The 14,650-nt window shown below is 51.8% G+C and overlaps 1 long non-coding RNA gene and 1 pseudogene across 1 annotated transcript; both read right to left on the bottom strand.

Moving 5' to 3' along the window:
• The window catches only part of LOC133050745 (liprin-alpha-3-like), a 34,160-nt pseudogene extending 30,517 nt beyond the window's left edge, over positions 1-3,643 (bottom strand).
• A 3,787-nt stretch (positions 3,644-7,430) lies between these two features.
• Positions 7,431-14,531, bottom strand: LOC133051246 (uncharacterized). The gene is made up of 4 exons (XR_009691808.1): positions 14,394-14,531; positions 9,903-10,022; positions 9,753-9,806; positions 7,431-7,448 (listed from the first exon to the last, which is right to left on the bottom strand). It is a non-coding gene; the product is annotated as an uncharacterized LOC133051246 (long non-coding RNA).
• Positions 14,532-14,650: the final 119 nt, after the last annotated feature.

The following is a 14,650-nucleotide window of genomic DNA, read 5'->3' as shown; positions in this document are numbered from 1 at the left end:
GACTGGAGGGCCAGCACCCCGCGGCTGTCCTCTCGGGGCACAGGCACTCGGGCTGTTCTGAGGGACAGCCCCTCGCACCACAAGGGCGGCTCTGCCATGAGAGACGCACGGGAGAGTGCCTGCTGGGGCCCGTGCCGCCCTCCCGATCTCACACCTCACACCCTTCTCTCTGCAAGTCTCCCCCCTGTCCGACTCTCAACCCAGGTCCTGCCTTGTTTCCCAGACATGACTTCAAAGCATCCGAGGGGCAGCCTCTAGGTGCTGGCTGCCGGCTCCCTGGCCGCGTGGTCTCAGCCCACACCCCCTGTGTTCCTCACGACCCCTCCCAAGGGCTGGGCCACCCCCTTCGCTGGCTGCAGGACCACCTGCCATCATCCCAGTTCCGCTCCAGCAAAGAAGCTGCCTATGGGTTCACCCCCATCCGCCCGGTCAGCACATCCTCTCTTCTCTGACCTTCAGATGGCACAACGGGAACCAGCAGACTCCTCCTCCAGGGCTCCCTGTAGCGCCCACTCGGGGTCTCTGAAGGCTCCCTGGGAGCGGCCTCTGCTGTCCCCCTCCCGCCTGGTCTCCAGCTCTCTGCAAGCAGGCGCTGTGCCCCGCCCTGCCGGGCAGCTCCCGGGGGCTGCAGGAACCCATGTCACCAAGCCCCCTGTCCTCCTTGCCCACCCCGCCGCCCTCCAACATGTCTCTCCCTGGCTCCAGGCCCCACCCTCCCTGGGGTTATTCCTCAGGCCCTTGCGCCCCATTTCAAAGATAAATAACACATGATGTCCACCACTACAGCCTTCATACTTTTTGAGAATGAAAGTACACAAATGACGAACCCTTAACTGAATTACACGATGACTGTCCAAACTCACCTGTTTGTCTGCGGTCCTTAATTCCTCTTCTAAGGAACTACACCTTTCGAGAGCGTGTCGTAGTTGCTCTCTCCACTGAAATAAAAGGGGCCGAATCACTGTGTGTTGATGTGTGTACATACGTTAGTGCGCTTCTTATTCTACCCTCACCTGATTCCATGGCTACTGTAACAGAATACCTTTAATGTCTCTCATTGACCTTAAGGTGAAGAAAATCTGCTTACTAACAGCTTTAAATTCTCAGTTTCAGAGGAAAAAACTGTTATCCTAAAAGAACTGTATTACCCAGTTTTTAATTGCAAATTGGTATACAGAATAAAAAAAACCTTGAGACATTTATGCCAACTAATACTTTTTAACTGGGCACTTCCCAGGTGTCTCAGTGGTAAAGAATCTGCCTGCCAATGTGAGAGGGCAGGTTCGATCCCTGGGTCGGAAAGATCCCCTGGAGTAGAAGATGGCCACCCACTCCAGTATTCTTGCCTGGGAAGCCCCATGAAGAGAGGAGCGTGGTGGGCTACGGTCCACAGGGTCGCAAAGACTCGGACATGTCTGAGCATGTACTCAGGCAACGCTTTTTAACCATATAAAACTCTGAGTTCTTACAGAAAAGCCTGTATTTACAAGAATTCAAGAAGCTCAAAAGTCAACTAGTTCCATAAATACACGCATCGTCCACCTAACCAGGCAGCAAATGTACAAATCCAGGACGGCCGCGTGGCTGGTACCTTCTCGTCCAGGGCCTTGTGGTGCTCAAAGAGCAATCTCAGCGCCCTGAGCAGCTCCACCTCGCTGGTCATGCTGGCTGGGGACTGCGCCTGCTGCGGGCCCGCCGTCATCCGGAGGGACGGCACATACCGGGAAACCAGGATCTCCAGGTGTTCCAGCAGCAGCTGCAAGGCGGGGCCAAAGGAGCACCTTCAACCTCACACTTGAATTCAGGGCTGAGAACGCCTCTCAGCCTCATGCTAAGACCAAAACCATGCTAAGGCACGTCGGAATCCCGCCAGTTCAGTCTGAATTTAGAGTGGACTTCCCCAGTGTCCCAGGAGTTAACACTCCACACTTCTGCAGGGCTCATGGGTTTTAATCCCTGGTCGGGGAACTAAGATCCCACACAAACTGCAGCATGGACAAAAATGGAAGCTAAGAGAACTCTCCCCTCAAGTGTACTAAAATTACATTAGCTCTCATCATAAATTTGAAGCAAGGTATGAGAACCCCAAACTGATCCACCTCGGTCTGCTCAGTGGGAAGATGTGAAAAATGACTTGAAAACCAGACAGACTTTAAAGACACCAACACGGAGCCCAGCGGTGACCCCCGCGGGGCACAGGTCAACACGTGAGACTCCGCCTACTGACCCTGGTGTTGTTCCTTTCGGCTTTCAGCTCCGCGATTTCCGCTTCTCTTGTAAGAAGCTGCTCCCTGCATGCCTTTAGTTGTTGAGATGTGGCCAACTCCTAGAAAACAGGTAAATGAGGAAGTAACTAAACGCAAACACAAATGTTAAAGAGAGCGAGACTCTGAAGACTGACACTGTCCATTCTCTCCAGGCTCCACTCAAAGGATCTCCCTGCCCCTCCGGAGAAGAGGGGGTCCGCTGACCCCAAGGCCACACAGACCCCTACAACTCAGACTGGCCTGCAGCCTCCACCTCGACCTGGCAGGCACGCGGCAGGGGAGAACCCGGAATCCAAGCCAGCCTTCTCAAGACCCAGGGAAGTCTGAGAAACTTTCTTAAACATACACCTAACAACAAAGTGGATAAAGAGATTCTTCAACGACACACAGACAAGTGACCTAGAGCCCCTGGGGAGAGTGAAGAAGAAAGGTAAGGTCTACAAGGCCACCAGGCTTTGGAGTGTTCCTCTGCGAAAGAGGCTGATGGCACCCCAAGGCCATCTGTTAGCCTGACTCCACTGAAGTCACCCAGTCATTCAATGAACTGCTTAAAATGGTAAATTCATGTTATATGTATTTTATCACAATATGTATGTACGCGGGGCCGTCCATGTGGTGAACTTGCTCAAACCGAACCACACGGACTCTTTCATTCTTCGATTGTTCTTTGCACAAATACAAAAATCCTGGGCCACGTATCCCCTACTACATACTAAGTATTCGGCACCTAGAGCACTGCCCAACACTTTTTAAGAGGCATGCAGTAGACATGTGAAGCTATGAGGGTGTATGTTATATACATGAGCACTAGGTACCCGTCACGAGAACACTGGACGAACTGGTCTGTGCTTTGTAAGATGGGAGACGTTAAGGGGCTTAGCCTTTCTGCTTCAAGGACTGACTCTCTAGCTCGATCCACATGCCCCAGAGACTCCTCCAGCCAGGGGATGCCTTGTTTGGAAGAAGAGAGACCTTAACGGGCTTAGCCTTTCTGCTCCAAGGACTGACTCTATGGCTCAGTCCACGTGCCCCAGTGACTCCTCCAGCCACTGTTTCCCTTCCTGTGGGGCCCCCGCCCATCGTCCATGCACCACATGCACAGCCTCTTACAAGGTCAACCTGCTGGGGTCGATCCTGCCCAGGAGGCCAGAACGCCCTGGCCGGCAGGGCCCACAACCATGCGAACACAGTGAAACAGAACCCCAACGCTTCACCAGGTGAGGGCCAACCCGACGGGCCCAGCCCCCGGCTGCTCTCACCTCCGGCCACTCTGCTTCCAGGACTTGGGATGAGGCCAACTTATTTCTTGTCTTGGCCTTTTTCTTGGGGTTGCAGCATGGGAAAAGCGCCCAAAGGCTGGCCCTTCTGCGACCCATCCTCGCGGATGTGGGCAGCCCCCCACTCAGGGGCACCTGCTGTTTCCCAGGCAGATACCTCAGCACCTGAGGTATCACCACCGATTGCACACTATGACCACCGGTCTCACGCACACACCACTCTCTCACACACACCGCTCTCACACACACCACTCTCACACACTGCTCTCACACACACCGCTCTCACGCACACACCGCTCTCACGCACACACCGCTCTCACACACACCGCTCTCACGCACACACTGCTCTCACACACACCGATCTCACACTATGACCACCAGCTCCGCTGTCTCAAGAAGAAATGGCACGAAGGCTCTGCCTCCAGCACATCTCCCAGGAGCCCAGAACATGGAACCCACTCTGTCACAAGGGGCTCCATGGTAACAGGGGGGCTGGGCTCAGGCCCACCATCAAGGGTGCAGAGAGCGGGGAGGGGCTGCCAAAAAGATGGCAGGTGTGTGTTGGGTGCGGGAGAAGGAAGGCCGTGCCCACAGCTCAGGCCCACCCTCAAACGTGACCCTGCAAAGTCACTGGGTCACAGTCAAACCGAACAGTATAAACTGCTTCAGAAACCACCACCACTAGGGATGAGCACGTCTTCTAAGTGGGCTTCTGCTTCCTCCACCCCCGAAATAAGCCTGCAGTGAGGCTACTGAAAGGGCACCCCTGAACTCAAGGGTGTGCCCAGAACCCACCCAGCTGAGGAGCACTCACTATGCTGGCTGCCCCTCACTCTCACCCTGAGCTTGGTCCTCCCTGACTGGCTCCCTCACTCGAGCTCAGCAAGGGCTTGACCAACCTCGCTCCGGGCGCTTACAATGAACCCACAGTGGGGACAGGGTTTCATTCAACCTGCTGCGAGCTCGCGCTCTTAACTTGGACCCTGGGCCGCCAGAAGACTCGGCCCCATGGGGGCGGCATGGTGGAAGTTCAGGGGTGGCCCTGCCTCCAGCCGTGACAGCCAGCGCCTCCCAGATCCCGCCAGGGGCTGCCCTGCCCTCCCTCCGCGCCCGAGTCTCCCACCCCCTCTCCTGGCCCCACTCCCAGCCTCGCGGCTCTCCACGCGCCAGGGCATAGCCCATACTGCTCCTGGCTCAGCCCGGACCTCTGCGGTCACTTGAGGACTCAGTCCCCTGGGTGCTTGGGGTCGTATGTCCGCCCATCTCAGCAATGACAGACTCTGGGGAGACAGGGTACAGTTTGGGGTCCCGCCCTCAGTGCACCCTGAACACGTTCTCTTTTTTTCGCTTTATCTACTGGAGTTCTCTGAGACGTCTTTTGAAAACCTCAACTGCGGCTTTCAAAAACACTGTAAAATCACTGTGCTCAACTTGAAGAATAAAATCTTCATTGTCAACCTGAAAGTGAAACTGGAGGGAAGATTAAAAGCAGTCACTTTTCTTTTTTTTTTTAATCGACGAAAGAGCCTTTATTTACCTATTTATATATCTGCCTTGGTCCAAAAAATACTAAAGGTGGTAAAAGCAGTCACTTTTCAAACTGAAAAAGAAAACCCACATGTGACCCCATCACAGAACACAGGTCACGCAGCCCCGCCCTCCTCAGCTTCTCGTCCACCACCAGCATCCTGTCATTGCAAGGCCTGCCCTGGGCTGGCAGGCACAGGGGAAGCGGGCACACCGGCTCCTCCGTCCCCAGGCTGCGTGGGCCGCTTGCTCCACCTTCTTCCCAAATTCAAGTGGCACTGAAAGAGCGTGGGCAAGCTGGGGATTCTGATCCGAAACACAACCGTGGGTACTAAGCAAGGACCCCTGCCTCTTGTTTTCCTGGGATCAAATAAAGATGATCAGTATAATTACTGTGATGCTTACATGTGGCCTCAGATGAGAGAAGACACCCAGGGCTTCCCCACTTCCAGTTACAGACGCAAGCAGCTTGTAGGTCAGCCTACCCAGAGCTAGAAAAGCTAAATACATTTTAAAAGAGGTCCTCAGGCAGCCACAATCCAAGATTTGAAGCAACAGGGAAGCCCAGTGAGGCAGCTGGAGACTGAGAGGTCCGCTCCTTCCCCCACGGCATCTGAACAAAGCTGACTCTGCGAACAAAAGGCAGGGGAAAGTCCAGCAGAGGGGACTGGCTAACACAGCTCTGGACGGTTCCTCGGGCTGGGAAGACAAACATATGAGCGCAGCCCTGACAAGTCAGTCCGGATGGTAGAGCCCAATCTCCCCAAGAAAAGTTGGGCACAGAAAACGTACCCAACACTCTGCCCAAACTGGCTGAGCGCTGAGTATCAATCACCTCGTGGTCTTCAGGAGGCGGACGGTGGGATTCAGGACCTGCCGAGAAGGAGGGGCCCTGGGAGGGCCCCCAGGCTTCCAGACGGAGACGCCGGAGGGCTCCTCCCTGGGGTCGGGTGGGGGGAGGCGGGGAAGGTGGGTGAAGGCTGCTGAGACTCACCTTACAAGGACCCCCCCCAGCCTCAAGTCACTCAGGCCCTGAGTGAACAGAGAGCTCTGTCCCCACTAGAGGTCTACGTCAGAGGAAAGTCTGGGGAAGACAGCATCACTCAGGACCTCTAGGGTTTTCCAAACGTAGTGTCCAACATGCAACCAACAAAGCAAAAAAGGGTGTAACAACAAACAGGACCAAGAGAAAAAGAACTGAAACAGATCCAGAGGTAGCAGATGTCTATCAGAATATCAGAGGTATGCTAGAGGTATCAGATGCAAACGTCACCAGTTCAAAAAATATACTTGACCAAAGGAGAAATTTCTGAGAATCAAAACCGATGCTACAACTTTAAAATAACAGGGACTGAATTTACGAACTCAGTCTCTGGGCTTAACATCAAACTGGACGTACCTGAAGAGAGGATCAGTGAACTGAAGGATGGATCAGTTAAAAAATATATATAAGAGGGAAAAAAGTACAGAAAGAGCCCGTTGTGAAACTATGTTGTTAAAAGCTATAAATGGGTCCCCTTATGAGGGAGAAAAGACAGAAAGGGGAATAAGAAATGCCTCCAGGGGTTGGAAGTAAAGAGCCTCTTGATGAAAGTGGAAGAGGAGAGTGAAAAAGCTGGCATAAAACTCAGCATTCAAAAAATGAAGATCATGGCATCCGGCTCCATCGCTTCATGGCAAATAAATGGGGAAACAATGGAAACAGTGACAGACTTTATTTTCTTGGGCTCCAAACTTACTGCAGATGGTGAAATTAAAGGACACCTGCTCCTTGGAAGGAAAGCTATGATGAACCTAGGCAGCATGTTAGAAAACAGAGACATTACTTTGCCGACAAAGGTTCATTTAGTCAAAGCTGTGTTTTTTCCAGTAGTCATGTATGGATGTGAGAATTGGCCCATGAAGACAGCTGAATGCCGAAGAATCAATGCTTCTGGACTGTGATGTTGGAGAAGACTCTTGAGAGCCCCGTGGACTGCAAGGAGATCCAACCAGTCCATCCTAAAGCAAATCAGTCCTCAATATTCACTGGAAAGACTGATGCTGAAGCTCCAATACTTTGGCCACCTGATGCGAGAAACTGACTCACTGGAATAGAACCTGATGCTGGAGAAGACTGAAGGCGGGAGGAGAAGGGGACAACAGAAGACCAGACGGTTGGCTGGCATCACTGACTCGATGGACATGAGCTTGAGCAGGCTCCGGGAGCTGGTGATGGACAGAGAAGCCTGGCGTGCTGCAGTCCATGGGGTCGCAACGGGTCAGACGCTGAGTGACTGAACTGACTGGCACGGACGGGGGCAAGAGTTGGCTCAAGAATCAGACTATTGACTCAAAAATGAAAACCACACATTGGTTTCAGCAGCTCTGCGGGTGCCTGAGGCGAGAAGAAAATGTTCCAGCGCTCAGAGGAAAAAAGGTGTGGCTTTTAATGGCACAGCAACGCCGAGAGCTGACTTTTCAAGAACAACGAAGTCAGGAGATCATTGACGGGCGCCTGTAAAATGCTGCAAAGAAACACCACCAACCTGGAGTTCTACACCCAACAAAAACATGCTTCCAAGGGGAAAGAAAATAAAGACTTTTAGGGCAAATGGAAATGAGACAACTCTTCACCCACAGACATGAACTAAAAAGATATTAAGGCCGTGCTTTGGGAAAAAGAAAAGTAGTCTCTGACTGAAATATAAAAAACAAGTAAAGACCAACCATGAGGTAACTCTGACAGTACACATTAACTCTACAATCATGACAACACCAAAAATATATCTACAGTTTTAAAGGATAACAGTGACAAGGAGCAAACAGCCCTGTCAGGGAGGCAGTAACAGCACTAAGTTAGACTTAAATGTAAACCACGCGCCGTATCTGCGCACACTCACCCAACCACCTGGCAGAGGAGGAAGAACTAGAAAAGCACCTCATCCTTCTAACAGAAGGCCCGAGACAAGGACACAGAAGAGGCGGGACAGACAGAAAACAAACAGCAACACGCTGTCTGCACACGGGAACATCAAACTGTAAACAGAGCAAAGGTTCTCACGGAAAGATAAAAAGTGTCAAACTGATTAACATCAAAACTCTACACTATTCACAGAGGTACATGTGAAGATGGAAGACCACAGACAGGTGATACGAAAAGATACGCAGGCAAACAAGGACAGAAAACTGATGTGGCAATATCACTGTCAAACAGTGCCCTGAGTAAGAAGCATTCCTAGCGATAAAAGGAAGCATCTCATACTGATACAAGTTCAGTCTACCAAAAAGATGAGGATTCTAAATTTGAATGTACCTAATAACATAACCTCAAAATATCAATACATAAAAACTGACAGAAACAGAAAAGGAGTAACAGCCAGGTTCACAATCGCAATGGCAGACGTTAAAGACACATCTCTCACGGAGCTGGGCTCCCTGGTGCGTGGGCACCTGCAGCCATGAAGGACCTGAAGTGCGGCCGGCGCTGCGCTGAGGCGTGCTGCACACGTGAGACACGCACTGGAGTTTAAAGACGCAGCGTGAAGAAGAGAACAGAAACTGATTCATTGGGTTCCATCATGCTGATTGATCACACACGGAAAGGGTACTGCTTTGGGTGTGTTAAAATAAAACGTATTACGGATGATTTCACCTACTTCTGCTTTACTCAACGTGGCTACCGAAATCTGAATTATATGATTGACAAACCTGATCTAAGTGATACGCACGGAACACTGCATTCCCCCTGATACGCGTGATTTTCAGGGGCCCAAGGAACATATAACAAAAGGAATATATATTGGGCCACTAGGAAAGCTCGAATTATTTCAAAGGACTGAAATAATGCAGGGTATGCTTAGGGATTGCAATGGGCTGACGGTCTATGTGCCCTCAAACTTCACCCCGCACGTGGAGATGATACTCGGAGGCAGGGACTCTGGGAGGGGTCAGGTCAGGAGGGAATGGGCTCCCGTGATGCGAGAACAGGGAGAAGCAGCAGGCAGTCTAGGAACCAGGAACCAGGCCTCACCAGACGTGGCACCTGCTGGTGATCTTGGGACTGCCCAGCCTCCAGTACTCTAAGAAACAACTTTCTCTTGTCTAGCAGCTAGTCTACAGTATTGGTAACAGTAGCCCTAAAAGCCTAAGACAGGGCTCTTCATGGAATTAAGCTAGGAATCAAAAAAGGGTCACTAGAAAAACCTTCCCAAACATTGGGAAGTTAAATGACATACTTCTTGAAGAACTTCATGAATAATAATTTTAAAAAACACAACGAAAATTAGAAATACTTTTCCATAAAAGATAATGAAAGTCTGGCTTATTCAAACTTGTGGGACCCAGTGAACTATGTTTACAGGGTCTTAAAGCCTTAAACACATATCCTGGAAAAGAAGGAAGGCTAAAAATCAATTAAGCCTCTATCCCAAGAAACCAGAAAAGAAGCAGAGCAAACGACACACAAGGCAGATAGAAGAAAAAGGAGCAGAAAATAAGGAAACAGTAAGCACATACGAATTTTTTTAAAAAAACAATGCCAAAAGTTGGCTCTTTGAAAGGATTGATAAAAATGATAAACCCCTAGAGAAACTGATTAAGAAAAAGAGACAGGGCACAAATCACCAATATCAAGGATTTTTAAAAGGGGAGACAACCCATCTTGCAGACAAGAAAGAGATTATGAACACAGTTCACTTACCAATTGTAGAGTCTGCTGGCCTCACTAAATTCCTAGCAGTGGGAAATGCTTTACCTAAATAGACCCAAGAAGACATACAAAATCAGAAATTTTTATTTGCATGAAAAAAATTAAATCTGAAGTGAAAAGCCTCCCCACAATGAAACCTACTTGTTTTGCCAATCAATTCTTCCAAAAAGCCAGGGAAGTAAACAGCAATCTCACAGGAACTCTTGGGGTAAACCAGGAACACTCTCCTCCTTGTTTCATAAGACTAGCATAACCTTGATACTAAAACCAACAAGGAAAAGAAGTACAAGAAGGTCAAATTGCTGACTCTGAGTAGAGATGCTGCTGCTGCTAAAGCTAAGTCACTTCAGTCGAGTCCGACTCTGTGTGACCCCATCCCTGGGATTCTCCAGGCAAGAACACTGGAGTGGGTTGCCATTTCCTTGGGCAACTTTCAAGACAAGACTCTTAAACCATGTCCAGAATTCACTTCATATCTTTGCCATTTTCTTCTCCAGTTTATAACAAGTATGCTTCCACAAAACCTAGAGAGGCCCAAAGGAAGACAGGTGGGGTGTATAAAAGCCTCAGCACTTAAGACTCAAGAGACATGAAAACTTTCTGGCCAAAGAAATGAATGTGTGATGGTGGGATTTGGAAGAGAGATATGAATAGCTTTGGGACTACACAATGGCCCCTGACACCTCAATGTAGGAGAGGCTCATGGCATAGACACTGAGTCTTTGGGTAGGAGTGAGATGGGGCCTGAAGACATTTTGTTGTTGTTCAGTCACTAAGTCATGTCCAGCTCTTTGAGACCCCATGGACTGCAACACGCCAGGCTTCCCTGTCCTTCACCATCTCCCAGAGCTTACTCAAAACTTATGTCCATGGACTCAGTGTTGCCATCGAACCATCTCATCCTCAGGCGCCCCCTTTTCCTCCTGCCTTCAATCTTTCCCAGCATCAGGGTCTTTTCCGATGAGTCAGCTCTTAACGTCAGTTGGACAAACTATCGGAACTTCAGCTACAGCATCAGTCCTTCCAGTGAATATTCAGGGTTGATTTCCTTTAGGATTGACTGGTTTGATGTCCTTGCAGTTCAAGGGACTCTCAAGAGTCTTCTCCAACACCATAGTTCAAAAGTATCAATTCTTTGGCGCTCAGCCCTCTCTACAGTCCAGTTCTCACGGTTCAGGTCAAAGAGTCGGACATGAGGGCCCAGCACCCAGGTTCAAGTGCTGGCTCTGCCCCTGTCGGGCCCAGGGACCTTGATCTCCTTGTCCCACCTCTCAGAGCCTCAGTTCCTTCCCTCGGTAAAGGGATCTGACCCCTGTACCACAAGCCGGGGCAGGATGCCCACACAGGGTGAGGTGGGGATGGGGGTTTGCATCCAGGCTGACAAGTCCCTGAGAACATCTGTGGCTGCATTATCCTTACATACGGAGCTGTTGAAATTAGACTTGAGGTGCCTCAAAGTCGAGAAACCCCACCCCAATGTCCAGGCTATGAGGAGGGACCCCTACCCCCAACTCCACCCTCATCACCACACTTAGCCAAGTCAGGGAACTGTCTCCGACACCAGCTCACGCCCACAAGGCCTCAGCTGGAAACTGCAAGAAACATGCCCCTCCCCCCGCCCCATGTCCATGGCCTCCCTGCCCACCCCCAGCAGATTAAAGCCTCTCCATTCTACAGATGGAAAGACTGAGGCTGCTCAGCCCCCAGGTCGTGGCCGGGCTGGGTCTGGACACACACATGTGGCCTCAGAGGGGCTGGGCGGGGTATGAGCCTCCCTGGGAGCTCAGGTGCCCTCACTGCCTGACCGAGCCTCCTGGAGTCTGGTGTGGAGGCGGCTCCCATCCTCCAGCAGGCAGCTCCTCGCTTGCTTTTCAGAAAACAACATCCACAAAGATGGGAAACAGATGGCGCCACGGCCCACACCAGCTCCGGGGAGGAATGAGGAGAAACTACAGCCCGCCAGCCCTGGGGTGCGGTGGCGAGCCCTGAAAGGCAGCTCAAAAGCAAACTGACCTTGTAGGGTTCACGTGTCTGCGGCCTTCATAATTCTGCCAAAGCCGGAGTCAAGTTCAACATCAGGGCAGTGTGGGCCTCGGTCAACCCCAGTACTCAGACGGGATTTTCAGTGTGGCCTTCTTGGCAATGACCAGTGGGCATAAATTATGCTCTGGCTTTGAGGTTGGACTTGAAAAATGCTGATGGGTTTCAGTTACAAGGAAACATGTTGGCCCACAAGCTGCTCTTGTCTGTTTCCTGGGAACCCTGGCCGCTGACCCCAATGCCATTGGAGGGACAGAAGAGTGGGGGGTGGACAGATGAGGCGCTCCTGCAGAAAGCAGGCCTGGGCCGCCTGCCTCCGGGACCTTTCCCCACCATTTCCATCCTGTCTGCTGCCCCAGGGGTCTCTGGCATGACACCGCTCCTGGACACTCGTGTGTGATACTGACTTCTGGATCAAGGTGTCAGATCCTAATTTGACAAGCAGGGCCCCTCTTGTGGGTGGCTGGGCAAGCTATTTTTAAGCTGAGTTCCTCTGGGCCTACGCTTCCTGGGGGAGGTGGGGGGCAAGAGGGTCACCTGTGGTCACAGCCAGTCAGCCAGGCTCAGCCTCCACGCGTCCTATACACGAAGTTATGAACCCGTTTCTTCCAGACCCACCACTCCTCCCTCTGCTGGGTTCAAGTGAAGTGTCACATCTCAGCCAGAAGGCAAATTCTGAGCTCTTCCTCTGGCAGAAACAACTTCACAAAATAAGCCAAGAAAGAGAGCTGGGAAAGCAAACCACACCAACGACCAGAAAAGCATTCCTCACGAGACAAAGCTAGAGAAAAACCAACATCCTTGTGGCCCAAAAACCCTCTTGGAAATCAACGTTCAGTAAGGAAGAGACGAAACATGTCAAGTTCCAAGGACAGGCATTGCCCATGGCCAGTGTAGTTTCGAGACGGCCTGACCGCTCAGATGTAGGCACACACCAATGTCAACCCCAGGTAGACAGCAGTGATGGCCATCACCATAGTAAGTGTTTAGTCTGGTGACAACCTGCCCCAGGCACCACATAAGGGGGCAGACCTGGTTCTCTTCCTCCGCCCCCACACCATTCACTCACGAAGGCAGCTCAGGTGCTATCGTGCCCTGCCTGCCTGTCTGGCTCATCCATGACCACCGCCAGGCAAGGACTCTGCCTTCTCTTCTCTGTGCACCATGAACCTGCACGCAGTGGGCCTTCAGAACCTCAGGAGACTCACCCCACCCCCACTATAGACAGAACCCTCCCCAGGCATTAAAACCGCCGTGGAGCCACTTTGGCCCAAGCCCTGGTTACGGATCCCTGGAGCCTCCTACAGCTTCTACAGCGTGAATAATCAGGTCCTTTATACACAGATTCCTGTCTGTCAGATCTGAGCTTTGGATTCATTGTCAGCTCTGTCCCTTCCATGGCAGCCAGGTGGGCCGCGATGCAGACAAAGGAGCTCATGAGCTGAGTTTCAAGGGAGGCACTGAAAGGACAGCGATGGATGCAACCTGATGCAAACTGAAGGAGGGTCCCTGCATGTCTCAGAAAAGGCCTCTGGTGTACAGGTGTGGAGGAGGGCCCCCACGGTGCAAAGGAAAGAGAGGTACTCAGGGGCAAAGGCTCTTGGCCTCTCCTGTAGCAGCTCCAGTTGGAAGCTCGTGAACAGTGGACAGCCAATGTGGTCACCTGAGCGTGACTCTTAGTCCCTCACAAAGCAAGAGAAAGGGGGCAGGGTGTGGGAGTACCCAGAGGGTGTGGTGGGGTGGGTGAGGGAGGTGTCCTTCTTCTCTTCAGTGCAAATTGCTTTTGTGAGTCTCAGAGCTGCCAGAAGGCAGTTACCAAGTCAGGTCCCCACTGTATCCAGTGTGGGCTGGCTGCCTTAGCCCCTGTCACATGGACAAGCCACACCATATGGCTTCCCTGAGTTCTAACAACAGGATCTGGGGGTTTTGTGTAGGTACACACTTCCTTGCTGTAGCTGTGTTACCCCCTTCTTTGAGCCCCAGTTTTCTCCTCTAGAAAAAGGACATCCATTGCTACCTTAGCAGGTTGCTACCTTAATCCCGTGAAGACTAATTAGGGTAATTCTACAATTAGTAGCTGGCCTTAAGAGATATTGGGCTTCCCCGACAGCTCAGCTGGTAAAGAATCCTCCTGCCATGCAGGAGACCCCGGTTTGCTTCCTGGGTCAGGAATGCTGATCCGCTACACAGGGACAGGCTACCCACTCCAGTACTCTTGGACTTCTCTTGTAGCTCAGCTGGGAAAGAACCTGCCTGCAATGCGGGAGAATTCGGTTCAATCCCGAGACTGGGATGATCCCCTGGAGAAGGGAAAGGCTACCCACTCCAGTATTCTGGCCTGGAGAATTCCATGGACTGTATAGCCCATGGGGTCGCCAAGACTTGGACACGGCTGAGGGACTTCCACTTCACTTTCAAGGGATATGACCTGAATCCAGGTTAAACTGGAGTCTCCCAGTGTCATCCGGCATTTCTTCCCTGAGGCCGGCCAAAACCCACACAGGTGCATTTCCACAGGTCTCCGCTCAGCCAGCTGGACAGAAAACCCAGCGTGGTTCAAACAAGCTGACAGACAAGCAGGAGAGGACTCACGGGCAGACGGCTTCCCTCCGGTCTCAGGTGGAGCTCCGGGACCACAGCAGGAACCAGGACTCTCAACCCCTGGGCTCAGCAGCGCCCTCCGTCTCAGGCCGGCGGCTCTGCCCCGACGGGCGGGCGCGGGAAGGCCACCAACCGCCCCAGGTTGACCTCACGCCCCTCCCACTGCTGTAGCCTGACCTCACGCGGCCCCACCCCTTCCGGCAGAACCAGCGCTCCTCCTCCCTTGAGGCCAGCGTGAGGCCCGGCCC

This window comes from Dama dama, chromosome 33 (genome assembly GCF_033118175.1).
Source record: "Dama dama isolate Ldn47 chromosome 33, ASM3311817v1, whole genome shotgun sequence".
In the NCBI taxonomy this organism is placed as follows: domain Eukaryota; kingdom Metazoa; phylum Chordata; class Mammalia; order Artiodactyla; family Cervidae; genus Dama; species Dama dama.
Note: the sequence above shows the minus strand (reverse complement) of the source record. Positions and strands in the feature narration are given on the sequence as shown.